Raw genomic sequence first — 19,607 nt, forward strand, 5'->3', positions numbered from 1 at the left:
TGTAAAATGTCAATTTGGGCCCTTAATTTTGTATTTTTCACATTTTTGGCCCAAAATGGGTGTTTTTAGCTTAAAGAAAATTGTTGCTAACCACTTAGCTATTTTTCTTGTATCACTTTATATGTAGAAATATATTTGAAGCTAAAATCATAAAACATAAGTTATATCTCGGTTTTGAGGGGTTTAATGGCTAGATCCAACATTAAAACACATATAAGCATACATATAAGCATGGAAATCATACAAGGCATACAAACACATATAGATCTACACTTTCACTTGTATTCCCCCCCCCCCCCCACAAAACTCATAAAAACAGAAAATAGGGGTATGAATCTCACCTTGGGGTGTTGACTCGGTTTTTGGAAGAAAAGATGGAAGAAAAATGAAGTGTTTTTGGCCTTGGCTCCCTTTGATGAAGATCTTGAGTTTTGAGATGATTCTAGGGTGTAAGATCACGATTTTTGTATAGATTAGGAAAGGATTTTGATAACAAAAGAATTTAAACCATAGATCTATGCATAATCTTACCTTAGATGATGATTTACTTGCAAAATCCTCTTGGAAAGTCCCTAAATTTCGAGATTTTTGGAGAGGGGAGGAAGGAGAGTTCTTGAGTGTTCTAGAGAGAAAGTTGAGATATTTTTGGTGTGTGTGGTGTTGCTCTCAGCCGAACAAGAAGAGAAGAGAGAAAAGAAGTGACTCTTAAAGTGATACATGCATGGAGGTATGTGATATGTGCCTAGAAATCCATTAGATAATAGTGAGGTGGCAACCAAAGTCAACTTCCCTTGGATTTGGGCCTTGGGCCGAGAATATGAAGGGAAAGAGGAAAAATTTTGGGCTTTTGCCCCCAAGCCCAACATTAGAGGTAGTTTAGGGTATTTATTGGGCTTATAAAATAAAATTGTGATTTTTATGCTTTATTAAGCTAGGTTAGGTTAAATTATGGATCAAAACTTGTGTTTTATTTCCTTCTAGGTTCTACCTAGCCCAAAATATTGAAATAAACGAATGTGGGTCCAATTAGAGCCCAATTAGGGTCCTAAACCCATGATAGTCCAATTGGAAGCTTATTGGTCCATTTGGATCCAATAAGGAAGTCTTAGTCCAAAATGGACTTAACCAAAACTTCTAGGGTCTCCAATTGTTTGATGACTATTTGTAGTTCTAGCATGTTGTATTTACTTGAAGTTTTTGATTCACATTAGGTTGAATGCATAGATTACATGGCTCAAAATTTACAGTTGTGACATCATCCCCCCGTTAGAGGGAATTTCGTCCCGAAATTCTGTTTGAAAGCTAGATTTGAGAAAACTAGAATAGGTGAGGGTACTTCTGTTTCATTTGATCCTCGCGTTCCCACGTGAATTCTGGCCCACGCTTTGCGTTCCACCGTACCTTCACGATCGGGATGCGACTTTGTTTAGTACGCTTCACCTCCCTGTCCATGATTTCGATTGGTTCTTCGACGAACAGGAGATTCTCATTGATTTCGATTTCGTCAAGAGGAATGACGAGAGTTTCATCTGATAGGCACTTTTTCAGATTAGAAACATGAAACACGGGGTGTACACCGTTTAGCTCCGTGGGTAGTTGTAGTCTGTATGCTACTGGACCTATTCGGGCGACGATTTCGAAAGGTCCAATGTATCGCGGGTTTAGCTTTCCTCGTTTTCCGAAACGTATAACTCCTTTCCAGGGTGAGACCTTCAACAATACTCGATCACCGACCTGGAATTCTAAGGGCTTTTGCCGTTTATCAGCGTAGCTCTTTTGCCGGTCACGCGATGCTTGTAATCGAGCTTTGATCTGGACAATCTTTTCTGTGGTCTCGCGAATGATCTCCGGTCCTGTCATTGCCCTATCCGACGTATGTGTTCTTGCTAGCTGGGTGTCACCTACTTCAGCCCAACATAACGGTGATCTACATCTACGCCCGTACAGTGCTTCGAAAGGGGCCACCTTAATGCTCGAATGATAACTATTGTTATATGAAAACTCGATCAGCGGTAGGTGGGTATCCCAAGACTTTCCGAAGTCTATCACGCATGCACGAAGCATGTCTTCAAGCGTCTGAATGGTTCGTTCGCTTTGACCGTCCGTTTGTGGGTGATATGCGGTGCTCATATCAAGATGAGTTCCCATGGCCTTGTGGAGCGACTGCCAAAAGCGTGACGTGAACCTACTGTCCCTATCCGAGATGATAGATTTTGGCACTCCATGAAGTCTTACAATCTCTCGTAGGTACAAACGCGTCAGCCTCTCCATCTTGTAGGACTCTTTGATTGGCAGGAAATGGGCAGATTTCGTCAGTCGGTCGATTATTACCCATATGGTGTCCAATCCTTCCGACGTCTTGGGTAGCTTGGTCACGAAGTCCATAGAAATCCCCTCCCATTTCCACTCAGGGATTGCCGGTTGCTGTAACAATCCAGAAGGTTTCTGGTATTCCACTTTTACTTTGGCACACGTAAGGCACTTACTAACATAAGTTGCGATTTCCGCCTTCATGTTAGGCCACCAATAGTGCTGCTTAATGTCCAAATACATCTTGTCCGAACCAGGATGAATGGAGTATCGTGTCTTGTGGGCTTCCTTCATAACGGTCTCTCTGAATCCTCCGGTTTTTGGGACCCAGATACGGTTCATGAAGTAGTATACCCCATTCTCTTTGACTTCCAGGTTCTTCTCCATTCCGCGCAATGCTTCGCTAGTTCTATTTTCCGCTTTCATAGCCTCTGCCTGGACTGATGCGATTTGAGTGGTCAGATGAGACTGAATGGTTATCGAGTGCGTTTTCGTACGGCGATTTGTGTATTCCTTCCGACTTAATGCGTCAGCCACCACGTTGGCCTTGCCTGGATGGTACTTGATCTCGCATTCGTAGTCGTTTAACAATTCCACCCATCTTCGTTGTCTCATGTTCAGCTCCTTCTGATTCAAGATGTGCTGGAGGCTCTTGTGGTCTGTGAAGATGGTGCACTTAGTACCGTACAGGTAGTGCCTCCAAATCTTTAAGGCAAAGACCACGGCTCCCAGTTCTAGGTCATGGGTCGTGTAATTTACTTCGTGCGTCTTTAGTTGACGGGACGCATATGCTATCACTCTTCCACGTTGCATGAGAACGCAACCTAAGCCTTGATTCGACGCGTCACAGTAAACTACAAAATCTTCCGTTCCTTCAGGTAGAGATAGTACAGGAGCGCTGCAAAGAGCTTGCTTCAAGGTTCGAAACGCAATCTCTTGTCGGTCTGTCCACTTGAATGGCACGCCCTTTTGCGTAAGCAAGGTAAGCGGCTTGGCGATCTTAGAGAAGTTTTGGATGAATCTCCTATAGTACCCTGCTAGGCCTAAGAACTGACGAATTTCTGTGGGCGTAGTCGGAGTTGCCCATCCTTCCACAGCTTTGACCTTAGAAGGATCCACATGAATTCCATCTTGGCTAACTACGTGGCCTAAGAAGTTCACACTCCGAAGCCAGAACTCGCACTTGGAGAGTTTGGCGTAAAGCTTTTCCGTGCGCAGAGTCTCTAAAATTTGTCGGAGATGACGGCCATGCTCCTCTTTGCTTCGAGAATAGACGAGGATGTCATCGATAAACACAATGACGAAGTTGTCCAGAAACGGTCGACAGATTCGATTCATTAGGTCCATAAATGCGGCAGGTGCATTTGTTAGACCGAAGGGCATTACGACGAATTCATAATGTCCATAGCGGGTTCGGAAAGCGGTTTTAGGAATATCTTCCTCTCGGACCTTGAGTTGATGGTATCCGGACCGTAGATCTATTTTAGAAAAATAGCTAGCTCCTTGGAGCTGGTCGAATAGATCATCGATTCGCGGGAGTGGGTAGCGGTTTTTCACAGTGAGTTTGTTCAACTCTCTGTAATCGATGCACATTCTGAAAGATCCGTCCTTCTTTTTGACAAAAAGCACCGGAGCTCCCCATGGCGAGTAGCTAGGTCGGATAAATCCCTTGTCCAGAAGCTCACTGAGTTGGCTGGATAATTCCTGCATTTCAGCAGGTGCCAACCGATATGGTGATTTAGCGAGGGGAGTTGCTCCTGGAACGAGGTCGATTCGGAACTCAACCTGTCTCTCTGGGGGTACTCCTGGAAGATCTTCGGGAAACACGTCCGGAAATTCACACGCTACCGGAATGTCTTGGATGTTAGTTTCTTCTTTGGTCTTGTCCACTATGTGAGCCAAGAATGCCAAATTGTTCTTTCGCAAGTGTTTTTGCGCTTTGATGCACGCGATGAGGCGGAGATTCGTACTGGGTTTGTCTCCGTAAATTACTAGGGTTTCGTGATTTGGGAGACGAAGGCGAACGGCCTTCTCGTGGCACATAATCTCAGCATGATGGGGGCTTAACCAATCCATGCCGATAATCACATCGAAACTCCTAATTGATACTGGCATTAGGTCTATTCGAAAGACGTGCTGGTTAAGGGTTAGGGTACATCCGATGTAGATCTCCCTAGTGGATTCGGTTTTCCCATTGGCCATTTCCACCGTATAGGTTTCATTTAGCTTCTGGGGTTGTTGTTTTAGTAAATGTTTAAACTTCTCGCTTACGAAACTTCGCTCCGCTCCGGTATCAAATAAGATGCATGCATAAGTGTGGTTTAGGAGAAACGTACCGGTCACAACTGCGGGATCTTGAACTGCATCACTCTGACCCATAGTCAGCATTCTTCCTGTTCCTCTGTTTCCGGAGTTGTTGTTGTTGTTAGGGCAATCTCGACGGAAATGTCCCGTCCTTCCACACCCGAAACAGGTGTGGCTAGGCCCTGCGTTGTTGCCGCCGGCATTGGTGTTGTTGATGTTGCGGTGATTGTTGTTGTTGTTCTGGTTGTTTCCCTGACTCTGGTTCTGAGAAGGATAAGTCCTGCAGAACTTTGCAGTGTGTCCCCTTCGGTTGCAACTGGTGCAATGGAACTCCTTACATTCTCCATGATGATGGAAACTGCACTTATTGCACTTGGGAGCGCTACCAGAATAGGGCCTTGAAGCATTTGAAGCAGCTGAGGCTGGAGCATGTGAGGTGACTGGAACCGGCGCAGTAACAGCGTTAACTGCCACTGTTTGTTGCCTTTTCGAGGTCTCGGGGCCCTGGCGCCCCTTTCTTTTCTGGTTCCATCCCTTCTTACCATCCCCTTCCTTCTTCTTCTCGGTCTCCACTGGTTTTTCGCCCTTTTTGTGGTTATGATCATATAGCCTCTTTGCCAATCTCTTCGCGCTGTCAAACGTTTCAGGGTTAGCAGCTATCACGTTCCCTTGAATGGGGGATGTCAGTCCCCAGATGAATCGTTCAATCTTCTTTCCCTCTGATGTGATCATACCCGGGCACAACAGGGATAGTTCGCTGAATCTCAATATGTAAGCATCGATGTTCCCATTCTGCACCGTGAGATTCCAAAGCTCCTGCTCCATCTTCTGTATTTCACCTCGGGGGCAGTACTCAGCCATCAACATCTCTTTCATTTCTGTCCAGGGTATAGAGTTGGCAACAGGGAGTGTCATAGCTTCTATGTGACCATTCCACCAAGTGAGTGCTTGGTCCACAAAAGTGCAGGCCGCGAACTTCACCTTCATCTGCTCGGGGCACTCGCATATCTCGAACACCGACTCTACCTTCTCGATCCATCGCTTTAGGGCGATCACTCCCCCAGTGCCGTTGAAAGTTCGGGGTTTAGCGTTCGCAAAATCCTTGTAGGTGCACGTTTTAGTGAGCCCTTGGTTCGTCCCGTTGTTCGAACTTCCGGAGCCTTGACCATTGCCTCCTCCGTTGTTTCCTCGGTGAAGTTGTGCCATAGCTGCTGTGACCGCAGCAGACACAGCTGCCTGGAAAGCAGTGGAGTCAACTTCCGGCGGGGTTGGTTCGGGATTTCCGCGAGTAGCTGGGCGAGGCATCTTTCTGTCATGAAACGGAAAGATGTTGAGTGTACGTGGTTTCGGTGAGGTTATGATCCTACTAACTAGGTGTAGGGTACGAACCTAAGCATTACTATCATCAAGCATACAATAACACCTCAACACATAACAAGTTAACAACTGAGAATATCATAGCAAAACACACAAAAGTTTATTAATATTATCCGTGTTTAGTACAAGAAAATTTGCTCGTAGGAGCATACATAAGTAACACTAATCCGACAGCATAACGGCTTCATGAGTAGTGTAGTCACTTAAACATAGAGCCGGAGTACATAACATAGTTACTAATATCCTACTACGATAGGTCTATCCCTAACCGCGATGAGCTGCGTCAGGAGGTGGTGCCGAAGATGTGGACGCTCCCTGAAGACGAGCCACCAGGCGTTCTGCATCCTGGAGTCGAGATTCCCACCTTACCTGCCTCATGTGAAACTCCCGGAGGACGTCACGCGTCTCCTGTTCCGCACGCTCGACCCTAGTCCACAGCTGGCGTACTTGATCAGCAGTGTCCTGAGCAAGGTCGCCGGTGTCCCGTAACCATCTCACCATGACCGGTAGAGCTCGGTCGGTCGGTCCTCCGTCCCTCAAGTCAAAGAACTCACGTGACATGCCAAACGGGGGTCGCTGTCCCTGATGTCTGCTCCATCTCCAAAGATCCATGCCCCAAGGAGGGGTAGGTCCAGTGGGTCCCATACGATAAGCAGGCACCCTGATCGGGTAAGGGGGATCGATGACCTCGGACTCTGCGTCCGAATCACCCCCTTCGCTGTCATCAAGCTCCTCTCCGAAAGGTTCTTCGTCTTCTTCGGGTTAGGCAGGCTCGTCCTCGACTTCTGCCTCCGGTTCCCCGTCTGATTCCTCTTCGGGGTCCTCCTCAGGTTCTTCTTCAGGCTCTTCCTCAGGCTCCTCCTCCTCTAGCCACCCGTTGTTTCCCTGATTAGGGAAGTAGGGGTCTCCAGGGTGATGAAAACCAGCCATGCTGTCTGCGCGAGTACGTAATTATGCTACATTATTCCTAGGGTACTATGACTATTACACAGACTAAGCAAATATTCTCTTTTTGGGTGATATAGGGTATAGTTTTAGGTTCCCTGGCTATTCCGATCTCATCAAGACGTGTGTTAGTTTTACCTTAGAGAGAATGTAGTTGATCAGGCTACATTCGCCCCTTGGCATCACTAAGAACAGTATCGAATGAACCGAGATACCAGCTTTATTGTGTTTGATTCAGCGTTAGGTCCTTACTCCTAATGCAGGCAAGTGTATTTTATTTATTTGTTTTGTTCAGAGTTATGTTAGTCCTTCTTTTTGGTTTATAGTTGCACATCAATGTATGGCTCGACATGCTAGTTCACTATAAACAAAGCTCTGATACCAACCTGTCACACCCCCGAACCAGACGGCGGAAACGTCCGGGGGCTGTCGTGACTCAATTGCATACCATAACATTGAATATATATGAAACATAACAACATTCGTCACCATTCATTTCATATTACAACCGGTAGTGTTTACATATCATACATTGTTTTAACATTACATTCCCCAAAAATTAATTTGTTCAATTCATACAAAAATAAACTGCAACCGTCACTGAGTATGATTTTCCTTGATTCACTGGTTCCCTGAGAATACAAGTATTTTGAAAAACGTCAACATATGAAATGTTGGTGAGTTCATAAGTAGTGTTTGAAATCGAATGTTTATATTGCTTGAAAAACCACCAGAAAATCCGATATTTTCTGAAAAGAAAAGCTTTCGAAAACGTTTGTGAAGATCCATAGGTATGCTTGTTTGTTTCTATACTTGTAAAAAAAAATGTTCATTGAAGATGTATGCGTTTCAAATCGGTATGTAATAAAAACCCTAGGGAAACCCGATGTTCCCCTAGCTCTTTTGGAATCCATTAGGTTGCGTTGAAAACATTATGAAAATAGCAGTGTCGGTCCCAGGCGACGTTGGAAGGTTCTCGAGCATTGATTATTTACTACAAACCCGCATTACACAAACGCCCAGTTTATAGTTATACTAACGAACCCGAAGGCGTCGTCCGTACTAATCACGTTATCCAATCGCCCGGACTAAGTGTAGTCCCACATCCGAAGAGAAAGAGGTCACGAAGACCCCGGTAACTCCATTAACCGGTTGGGGAAAATATGCGTGCGAGGGGTCCCCGACCCGCCTCGTAAAATATGCAGACTCTTCTAGCAATACCATGGACCCTTGGGGACCAGTGGTACAAGCCATTGAAAGTCACTCTACGTTGTGCCGAGTCGGTAAAACTCAACACTCCGTAGAAAATAAGTGTCTTCGGGCCTTAAGATCAGGTCATTGGGCTAGCTAGGCCCAACAAGCAAGATTTTACACTTTTGGGGCCCGAAGATGGTGCGTAGACGTCTGTGCACACTCGTATGTATATGTATTACCAATCGTTATTTGTATGTATCGAAGAGTTAGTAGTTGTAGATTTCCATTGGCTCGAGACCGAGCCAATTCGTTTATCAACGACTTTTGGTATTGTAATGAGTTGTATTTCGTTGATAGTCGAGGTGTCATTATTTGATCAAATTGTACATATTGAATCAGCCTTGAAATATTTCTGTTTTCAGCCCCTCATTATTTGTAAAATTTACATTTTCAACCCTTTTATTTCAATATTTCCCGGTTTGGTCCTTAAACTATTTTTCTTGACCTTTTAACACCAAAAATTATTGAAATTCATATTTTCCAGCATATTTTTCATAGAAAACAGTTTAAGTCCCTGAAAATGCAGTTTTTCTCGGTTTTAGCCCTTCTTTTCGCAATTTTGACAATTTTGGCCCAAATTGGAAAATTTTTGCAACTTTGGTCCTTTTTAAATTTGAAAAGCATTTTAAACCTTTGAAAAGGGTTTGGGACACTTATAGTCCACTGTTTTACAGAATTTCACAGTTTTGGCCCTTCAAAACAGAAAAATTCGCATAATGGGCCTCCTTGGGCCGAAATTTTCATTTTTAGCCCAATAAGCTTGAAATTTATGTTTTTAATCCTCTAATTGAGTAAAATTCCAGAAATAGTTTTATGGAAACTGTTTTGGCACATTTCAACCATCAGAATCTGTAAAATGTCAATTTGGGCCCTTAATTTTGTATTTTTCACATTTTTGGCCCAAAATGGGTGTTTTTAGCTTAAAGAAAATTGTTGCTAACCACTTAGCTATTTTTCTTGTATCACTTTATATGTAGAAATATATTTGAAGCTAAAATCATAAAACATAAGTTATATCTCGGTTTTGAGGGGTTTAATGGCTAGATCCAACATTAAAACACATATAAGCATACATATAAGCATGGAAATCATACAAGGCATACAAACACATATAGATCTACACTTTCACTTGTATTCCCCCCCCCCCCCACAAAACTCATAAAAACAGAAAATAGGGGTATGAATCTCACCTTGGGGTGTTGACTCGGTTTTTGGAAGAAAAGATGGAAGAAAAATGAAGTGTTTTTGGCCTTGGCTCCCTTTGATGAAGATCTTGAGTTTTGAGATGATTCTAGGGTGTAAGATCACGATTTTTGTATAGATTAGGAAAGGATTTTGATAACAAAAGAATTTAAACCATAGATCTATGCATAATCTTACCTTAGATGATGATTTACTTGCAAAATCCTCTTGGAAAGTCCCTAAATTTCGAGATTTTTGGAGAGGGGAGGAAGGAGAGTTCTTGAGTGTTCTAGAGAGAAAGTTGAGATATTTTTGGTGTGTGTGGTGTTGCTCTCAGCCGAACAAGAAGAGAAGAGAGAAAAGAAGTGACTCTTAAAGTGATACATGCATGGAGGTATGTGATATGTGCCTAGAAATCCATTAGATAATAGTGAGGTGGCAACCAAAGTCAACTTCCCTTGGATTTGGGCCTTGGGCCGAGAATATGAAGGGAAAGAGGAAAAATTTTGGGCTTTTGCCCCCAAGCCCAACATTAGAGGTAGTTTAGGGTATTTATTGGGCTTATAAAATAAAATTGTGATTTTTATGCTTTATTAAGCTAGGTTAGGTTAAATTATGGATCAAAACTTGTGTTTTATTTCCTTCTAGGTTCTACCTAGCCCAAAATATTGAAATAAACGAATGTGGGTCCAATTAGAGCCCAATTAGGGTCCTAAACCCATGATAGTCCAATTGGAAGCTTATTGGTCCATTTGGATCCAATAAGGAAGTCTTAGTCCAAAATGGACTTAACCAAAACTTCTAGGGTCTCCAATTGTTTGATGACTATTTGTAGTTCTAGCATGTTGTATTTACTTGAAGTTTTTGATTCACATTAGGTTGAATGCATAGATTACATGGCTCAAAATTTACAGTTGTGACAACATGCAACCCTAATTTCTTTGGATCTAGGGTTTCTCTAATTATACATGCAATAACAATCATCCAAAGCTATTACCCTATGAACTAGCATACACAATTCAAAATTGACATGTAAACTAGGGTAAGAAGCTTACCTTTCTTGTTATATAGCAATAACAAGTATAATCCTTCTTGATCTTGAATTTGAAAGAATAGTGCCCTAAGTGTTGCACCTCTAATGGAGTCACAAACACTATTGCAAAGGAAGAATTTGGAAAGAGGATGAAATAGGCCCTCTAGGGTTTCTTGAAGCATATATCCAATTTTCACAAGGCAAGGGGTCTATTTATACTTATGGCTGCTAGGGTTTTAAGTGGAAACCCTAATATGACTACTTAAGCCTTAAGCAGCCCATGGACACCATCTAGAATATTCCTTGTAGGAATTCTTTATGGGCTTCCCATAGAATTCGTTCATCCTTTATTCCAAGGTGATCCATCAGCCCAATTGCAACTATCAGTGATTTGTAATATCAGTCCCCTTATTTTAATCGGTCTCTTTTGATCATCACATTATTTTCTGATTAATACTAATTAAATAATATGATTTCCAAATAATATAGTAATCTTATAATATATTAATAAAACCATTTTGATTACCAATTTATTATTCATATAATAAATCCTACTCTCTCTCCTCTTGTCATCCTATCAAATTGCATGAGTGAAGGCAACCCAAACGGACCATGCTCATAATCAAATCAAGTACATACCAAAAATAGTTATGGGCTTATACACCTAATCCAATAGTCTCCCACTTGGATAAGTCTAATAACTATTATTGCAAGTACGACTATAGAATCTGATTAGCAATCGTAGCTTTCAAAAGTCATTGTCGAACTTTGATCTTATCGGTAACGTGTCCTTTAGCTAAGGGATCATATATTCCTCCATTCTAGATATCGTATGAACTGAGACATGGATTATAATCATTCTCTCTGTTCATGTGTTATTTCCCAATTTCCAATTTATGACGACTGACTAATTGAACAGATCAAATCAGTCCAGGCTTAGCCAAGCGCTTAGGGGTGACATCACTAAATCATCGAGGGGCCCACAAATATCGCTTTTATCCCTCTTAGGGTAAAAGGAACAAATAAAATTCGACTCATATGCTTGTACTATTTACTCACCAAATTACACACAACAATACGTTTTATAACATCAAGTTACTGATGCGTTGACGTATTATCAATGTGCAACCGACTTGTAAACAACAACTCATATCTCTCCGTTTCAAGATTAAAAGATATTATCGTCTCACAATCACTCGTGATAAAATCTATGAAGTGATTCACGTAAGCGTGGGTTTAATCCGATACTCAAATCTTATTTCATGAGCACTCATGAACACTACAACAAACTTTTGCTATGTCTAAACACTTTAGACAATCTACAGTCGAATTCATGACATTCTTACCTCATTACCTACTTCCAAGGTATGGATTAGTATGGATGTTCAAATAATCTTATTATTCAGGAAGTGAAACACAAGAATAATTGAATCTAATATGATTACAACACTTTGAGAATAATTAAAACACTTATTATTTAATCACAATGTTGATTACACATTATTCATTGTATAATGTTTCGAATAATCAACTTAATACTTGAAGTAAAACAATAGTTGTCCCATGCTCCAAACATGCACACCATGTTTACCTATGGTCCTTTCTTTGTGATCAATTGAACACACTTACAATGACACTCATTTCACAATTCCCAATCCTTTTCAGAAGTGTAAGAATATCAAATTCTTGCCACTATTAGAATGTGTTAGATTCTAACATTTTACGCAATAATCCTTTTGTAATGTCATAGCACCAAAGTCACAAAGACTTTGCCAGTGATTTTACAAAGTTCTCTATTGGAGATTGTTACAAGACAACTCCATATATATGAAGTCTCGCATTCAAAGTACATTCCTTTGAACATACTTATCGCATAAAAGTTTCTAACCTACTCATAGATTCTTAATATACACCTCCCATTATGGAAACATTTCCATATTTGCCATATGACAACTCATTCTTAATAGAATCCTATTTATTCATAGTAATGTCAATATGATTCATTCATTACCATACTTCCAACTGCTCATAAGCAACCAATCCTTAGTGAACCTTAGATTGTCCTTAACAGTTGTATAACCATTTGGAAAAGGCAGAACGGTCGAACATTATAGCATATGCAATCGAACCTATACCCGAAGCATATGTGATACGATTCATAATGTCTTACATAAAGACATGATACTTTACCAGTCTCTAGCTATAATATTTCCTTATATAGAATTGTCATTGTTAAAACATTTCAACATGATATTCATATATGTCCATGACTAAGTTCAATTAATACTTCAACCTAAACTTTTAGATTCGAAATAAAGTATAAGTATCCTCTCCCTCACTATAACAAAACAACTTTTCAAACTCTGCAACTTTGCAAATCAAAACTTAGTTTCCTATAAATGGTATTTCTACTTTGCAATACTTATCATAATAGCTATGCTGCCATTAGCATAATAATTACCAGCATAACACTTATGCTCCCACTAGCTTTGACATGTACCCAGAAAACAGTTGGACATCTAGAAATCAATACTTGTTGACTTTCTTTCCAAAGTTCAGATATCTGATACGAGATGCTTCGATAAGACTTTATCTAAGCTTCTCAAGCCCATACACCTTTCATTAGAAAGCTCATATGTGTGTCTAAACTAATTCAGAACTAACAGAAATAAGTCTCGAATGTTTAGACTATTTTCCATTTCTCACAATTCGAACTATGAAGAGGTATTCCGTAATCATAATTGAATTTGAGAACGCAATTTACACAACAACTATCTCCCTAAAATCCACTTAGTGAAAGAATCTTCTCACAATCATTTTCATGAAGTGGAGAGAAACCTTACCACTTACATTTTATGGCATAGTGTTCCTATTCATGTGAATTTTTCATAACCATGATCACAAGACAATGTTTGTGACAAATCTAAACTCATATGGACTGAACTTGTTCAATCTTAATTTCTTGCCATCTAGTAGCACAAGGGCCTACCATGTCTTCCAAGTTGTTCAACAGCTCACCCATATAGATCAATGTTCTTTCATTGATCAAGGCGCTTTTCCTTTATGCAATCAATTGAGAATTCATAGAACTCACATGCATAGTCAACTCAACTGGAATGGCATAGAGATAAGAATATGTCAACACGATAGGTTACAAACCTCAAGTCATGTGCTAGTGATAGACAATAGCTTTATTCTTCATTAGCTGCTGAAGCTATTCAAGACCATTAAGACTCCCACTGAACTCTTGACATATAAGATTCTCTTTTCAAGAAACATTCCTTGACAAGCAAATATTCAAGAGTCAATGTGAATTCCTATCAAGGCAAAAATTTCCCACAATTGGTCCTAGTTGGTCTTTGTCTTATCCAAGACATCACAACTTACCAATTTCAAATGTGCAAGAGTAAGAAACATTTCTACTCTTCATTTGATGAGGGTTATAAACCTCCTTAAGATTTTGTCACTCAAGTCACAATCTTGGAGTATAACTCTAAGACTTGATTTTCGAACGAAGTATGATTCACCTTTTGATTTAACCATTTCAGAAATTCCCGATTCTTCTTCTTATCCATACTAATGCACTAAGGTGTCCTTAGAGGATCAATTGTGATATGGTTTCATAATCACTAAGATGATCATAAAACATGATACTTAAGTACTCTCCTTTCTTTTCAGATTGGAGAAACTCTTATCTTTCTGCCAAATTGATTCTTCTCATCCGTTCTGCTATACATTGAAACTTTTACAATGATTCAGAATTACACTTAATCTTGTAAGAATAACCATATTTACTAAAATTTTATTAAATCATGACGAATGGTCTTATCATTCTTTGGGTTGGACTTGACCAGTGCACAAAAATGTGTACTAGATCCCCTAGTCCTTCACTTGACTCACATCTATATGTGAACAAGGAATTAGTCTTGACTTCCCAAAGATGAAGGTTCTCATTCATCATACAATGCAATTCGCATGATTCCAAGTTTCTGTCCAATTGAAACTTGGGTGATGAGAATCTTTCCTTATTTGGTAAATTTCTGACACTACCACAAATAACATAACTAAGAATCACATCCACTTCCAATATTGCTAAAAATACAAACATCAACTTTCACAAATGCCATTGCAAAGAAATATAAAATAAAACAAATCAAAGTTTTTTTTCTTTATTTATAAAAGTTTAGAAAAACTAGTCCTTACAATGCAATTACAAATGAAAACTATGTTACTAATATTCCTAAGCAATCTATCATAACTCCTAAGTAACAGCTCAAAATCTGATCATCGAACCATGCGATCGAAATCCATCTCTCCGCGATCAGACTCAGCTCACTCTTCCTTTAAGCTTCCTTTCTCTTCTTCGATCCTACAAAACATCAAAATGCAATCTTATTACATCATGTATTAAGAATCTACAAATAGGAACTTAATAGAGTTAGATAGTGGACTTACCTGAAGCAAAGTCATACACCTTGACTTTTCCATCCCTGCGATCTTTCAGGTAAATATGGCAGCTTCGTATCCAATGCCCCTGCTCTTGGCAATAGAAACAAACATAATCTTTTGGAATGGTACATGGGAGAATCTAAAATTTAGCCTTTCTCTTTACCATCCGGTCAAACGGTTTGACCTCGGCCGTTCCCTTTCCATTGGGAAGAGAAAAATTTTCTGGACTTCTAATGTTGTCATTGTCAATGTCCATGGCAGTTTGGGATGCAGATCTTCCATTCAAATTTGCTTTACCAGTGTGCCAAATCATTGCCGACTCAATAGCAATTAGAAAATATGTAAGTTCGATAAGGGTCACATCGCGGTTTGTCATATAGTAATCTTTAATGAAATCACTATATTACTCAGGAAGCGATTGAAGAACCAAGTCAACAGCCAACTTCCTTGAGACATCGACACCCAACATTCCCAACTTATCAATATGCAACTTCATCTCCAAGACGTGAGCACATATAGATTTTCCATCTTTGTGTTTGCTTGCCAATAGGGCTTGAGTGACCTTGAGCTTTTCAAGTCGACGAACACGTGGATCAGGGAGAATAATTGGAGGAGGTGTAGGATGTGAAAATTGATTTCCATTTCCATGATCTAATCGTGGAACATCATCTTCACGTGGAAAGCTTTTTCCAAAAGATTCGGGAAGACCATAGTTGTTAGAATTAGACATCTACAAAAGCGAGAAATTCAAGTTAGTTGATTCAATCCTTAATATAACGCCCAAATGAAATATTAAGGCTAGGACCCAACACAATATTTTACAATTCGGAAGAGGGATGTCGTAATCCAATTGCAAAATATTTGAAGCTAGGTAAATGATTATTTACCAATTTCCACCATGAAAAACAAAAATGAATGTTAGGTTTTAAATGAATTGGAATTCCTAGATCTTTTGAGATTCATAGAACTTTTCAATGGCATGTTTAATCTCGATTATGTCGTTCAAGTTTGTGACTAGGATACCGAGGATCACAAACTAGGTGTGAATAACCACGCAAATTAGCTTGGTTGTAACATCCGGATTCCCAGGTATTTATTTTATTGTATTTATATTGAATTTTAGAGAGGGACTCGACGAGTGGGCGCTGAGACTCGTCGAGTAGGATCGCGCATGTTCTGGTCTGGTTTAATGAAGGAATCGGCGAGTCCATATGTGGACTCGGCGAGTCCATGCTGTTTAACAAAACCCTAATTTCTCAGGTCTGGGACCTATTTAAGGACCCTTATAGCCACCATTTGCGGCTACCAGATCCTTGAGAGAAACCCTAAGAGTGCTTGAGCGTTTGTGAGAGAGAAGAAGCCCTTATTTGACCTTTGTGGGTTGGTTTTGTAAGAAGAAGTTGATTCCAGCTTAGAGGAGGCCAAGGAGGTTGCATATTTGTGGATTTCAAGCAGAGGGCATCATCCTTGAGGTAGCATATCGATCCTTTTTCTGTTTTGTTAAAGAATCCATGGATCTAGGGTTTTCTATACCCTTTATTGGGTTGATTTGTTGGGAATATGGTCCCTTATCATGTTTAGATATCAGATCTGGATCCATGGTGGTCCAGAGAACTCATTCCATCTTGCTTTATGAGGAGTTATGGAAGAAATGGACTTAGGATGCTATATTTGGGGCTAAATCATCAAGTAGTGTCATTCGGACGTTGCAAGAGTATCAAGTTCGAACCTTTGCGTGTTTATTGAGCTTAGGAAGGTTAGATCTATGGATTAGAGGAATAGATCTGACCTCAGAAGGTCATTTGAGAGTGAGCATGGAATGAACTCGCCGAGTCCATGAGCAGAGTCGACGAGTCGAGTCGGGGTTTCCCCGCGATTCGTGACAGGTGTAACTCGTCAAGTGGAAGAAAGACTCGACGAGCCAAGAGAGTCTAAAAGGATTCAGAGGACCCGCTTGGACTCGCCGAGTCACCTTTGTGCACTCGACAAGTCAGGTCAAAGTTGACCGTTGAGTTTCATTGACTTTAGGGTTCTGGTCAAGACTGATTCAGGAGAGTTCAAGGAAGGGTAGAATGGCCTTCTACCCAGTCTGTAGAGATGAGATCATGGGAGAGTATTGATTGGGAATGTTATTTGAATAATAGGAGGAGGCTAGGTCGGGACGTTGAGCACGAGAGTTTATCCGACTTCATTGAGGTGAGTCTTCTCACTATACTGTACCTGGAAGGGTACCTATATGTGACTGGAAGGTCTTGTATGATATGATGTATGTGCTATATACGGTTATGTGATATGTATGTGCTATGTATTTTATATATGATAAGGACCGGAAGGTTAAGATGATATTTATGAATGTGCTATGTATGTTACGTATGGTAAGGACCGGAAGGTCAAGATGATATGGACCGAAAGGTCAAGAGGGTACGGAACAGAAGGTCGATGTGGGTAGGACCGGAAGGTCTACCGGGACTTGGGATGGAAGTCCTCTGAGACACATGGATTGGAATATTCCTACAAAGTTATGGCCTGGAAAGGCGTATGTGGGGTATGTGGTATTTTGGGGAACTCACTAAGCATTTATGCTTACAGTTTTTATGTTATGTGTTTCAGGTACGAGTGAGGATCGCGGGAAGGCACCGGCATGATCCGTACACACTTATAGAGTTTATGATATTGAGATCTTGGGACATGTTTTGTTATGTTACAGTGGACACATTATGTTTTTATGATTATCGTGTGAATGAAAGTATGTTTAAAAATGAAAAATTGTTTTGAAAAATTATGTCGTTACAAGTTGGTATCAGAGCCATGGTTTGAGGGATTCGGGTGCATCTTTGGATGAATCTGAACTCAAACTGAGGATTTGAGAAAGTTTTTCATAAGATAAACAATTTTTCTACGAAAGTAAAAGATTTTGAGAAAAGCAGAAGGAAGCAGTGTGTACGATCAGCCAGTGCCCGAACGGTGATTTCCCAAAATACCCTTACATTATGTGTTATGAGATATGATATGATATGCATGCTAGAGTTGGCTAGGTATTCATATTAGGACTAGAGTGGCCTGATTTAGTGATGCCTTAACCTAGGAAGGATTTTGCTGCTATGTGATGCTTGAGAGTGAGTAGGTAGCAGTGAGGAGCTGATAAGAGATCTACCGAAGGGTAGCCTATGCCAGTGAGATGTAGAGTACTTGTGATCTGGGATCCAAGGAGGAGGACTTAGGGTGAATACTGATGCGGTGTGGACGGTAGTATAGGGCCCGTACTACTGAAGACACCGGAGCAGTGCGCACTCTAAGTAAGAATCCTTTGGGTACTAAGGAATAAGTAGTGCTCGAGCGAGTCTCTGATATTTTTATGACATATTACAGAGACATCATGGTTGGGACACGCCACAGACCTGAGTCGATCGGCGTGAGTGACGAGGAGCTTTGTCAGATGATCCACGATGAGGTGGTGGCGGCGATCAGGGTCGAGATTCCGGAGATGTTTGGGTCTATCAAGACCACACTGACTGAGACTTTCGATGAGCGGTACGCTATGGTGACTGAGGTTGTTGCTGCTATAGCTACTGCAGCTGTGGCTGCTGCCAGAACTCAGGGAGGTGACTCGTCGTTGTTTTGGGAGTTTAGCAACACGAAGCCACCCGAGTTTGATGGGACGCAGGATCCAATCACAGCGATGAGATGGATTGCTGATATTGAGGGATGCTTCTACACGTGCTCATGTCCGGAGCATCTGAGGGTACGGTTCGCGCTGAACCCGCTTCGCTTGGGAGCGACAGACTGGTGGAAGTTCGTGACAGCGAGCTTCACGGTTGCAGAGATTTCAGAGGTGACCTGGGAGTGGTTCACCACCATGTTCAGAGACGAGTATGTTCCCCCGGTGGAGAGGGAACGGTTGGTTCAAGAGTTCTTGACCCTCAAGCAGGGTATTAATTCGGTTATTGTGGTTACCAGGAAGTTTCATGAGAGGGTGATGTTCTGCCCTGAGCAGGTGTCTTCTGAGCAGGCACGCATGAGCCAGTATATGGGCGTTTTGAGGAGGGACATTCGGGAGTTCGTGTCAAACTCGACTCACCAGAAATTTGCTGAGCTCCAGGAAAATGCCCGGAAGAGAGAGATTGAGTTAGAGACTCAGGCCAGGGAGGACGCCGAGTCTCAGAGGATAGATCGGCGGCCGGCACAGTCTCAGCCGGCAGCCAAGCGGGCCAAGTTCGCTGATACAAGATCTGGAGGCCAGAAGGGCCGCACTTGCGGAAAGTGCGGCAAGGGACATGATGGGGTCTGTCGATCGGGTGCTTGCTACAAATGTGGCAAGGAGGGGCATATCGCCAAGGATTGCCCCAAGGTATTTATGGTTTGCTTTCATTGAAACCAGACTGGCCATCGGAAGGCCGAGTGCACGCAGTTACATCAGGGATCAGTACTATAACGTCCCAAAATTCAAGACTAAAAATTTCTTTTAACAAATCATTACTTAAAGCAAAATCATCAATTCAAAACATAATCAGAGTATTAATTTCCAAAACACATGTTCGTTATCAGAGTAAACATTCCCAGGCTGTCTAATCTATGGTGTGTGCCATGCGATCACCCCGAGCTTTTCCCTCCGCTACCGGAAGTACCTGAAACCAAAACTGAAAACCGTAAGAACGAAGCTTAGTGAGTTCCCCACCCTACCACATACCATGCGTAACCACATACTACACATACTGGGTCACGCTCGCTATCCTGGGCCTCGCCCCCTACCTCG

This window comes from Lactuca sativa, chromosome 3 (assembly GCF_002870075.4).
Source record: "Lactuca sativa cultivar Salinas chromosome 3, Lsat_Salinas_v11, whole genome shotgun sequence".
Lineage (NCBI taxonomy): Eukaryota > Viridiplantae > Streptophyta > Magnoliopsida > Asterales > Asteraceae > Lactuca > Lactuca sativa.